Source organism: Plasmopara halstedii, assembly GCF_900000015.1.
Source record: "Plasmopara halstedii genome assembly, contig: Scaffold_110, whole genome shotgun sequence".
NCBI classification, from domain to species: domain Eukaryota; phylum Oomycota; class Peronosporomycetes; order Peronosporales; family Peronosporaceae; genus Plasmopara; species Plasmopara halstedii.
Window position 1 is genome coordinate 365,547 of NW_020187031.1, and position 629 is coordinate 366,175.

The following is a 629-nucleotide window of genomic DNA, read 5'->3' on the forward strand; positions in this document are numbered from 1 at the left end:
ACACAGGTTTGGGGATAAAATTTATGGAGCGAACGCCTAAGCCAACAACACCAAATACCATGGTCGGACGAAGCAAGTGGAAATTTGGGACCACTCCATCGGAGAGTGCGCAAGAAGAGAAAGATCGACTACATTGACATGAAGCGTCAGCTTGCAGATTTGCTGACAAAGGCACGCTGAACCAAGATGCTTGCGCTTATACGTGAGGCAACGGGTATCAAGACCAAGCCAGACCAATAATCAACAAACATAAACTGTGGGTGAGGATGTTGAGATGTCAAAAATAATGCAGCCGTATATGCATAAGGTTTACAGTCATTCCTACAGAATCCAAACTTAGATTTAGCGAGTGTTTAAGGTGTGCAAGCTTCACACTGATTGAGGGTCAAGTTCAGTGACACGGCGCTCATGAACATCATAAACTATAATCGTTGGATTTGAACATTAAATCAACAATAACCCTGATTATGAATGCTTTCAAGGCAGCTATGCTCAAATGTCTACGCTTACACTCAATCTACCCATTGTACCTGTCAAACGTACTGTTTCCTGCAATTTCATTGTGATGATGCAGACATATTCCGTTAAAGGTTTCTTATTACAGGGCTATACACCTATTCGGCCCTGAC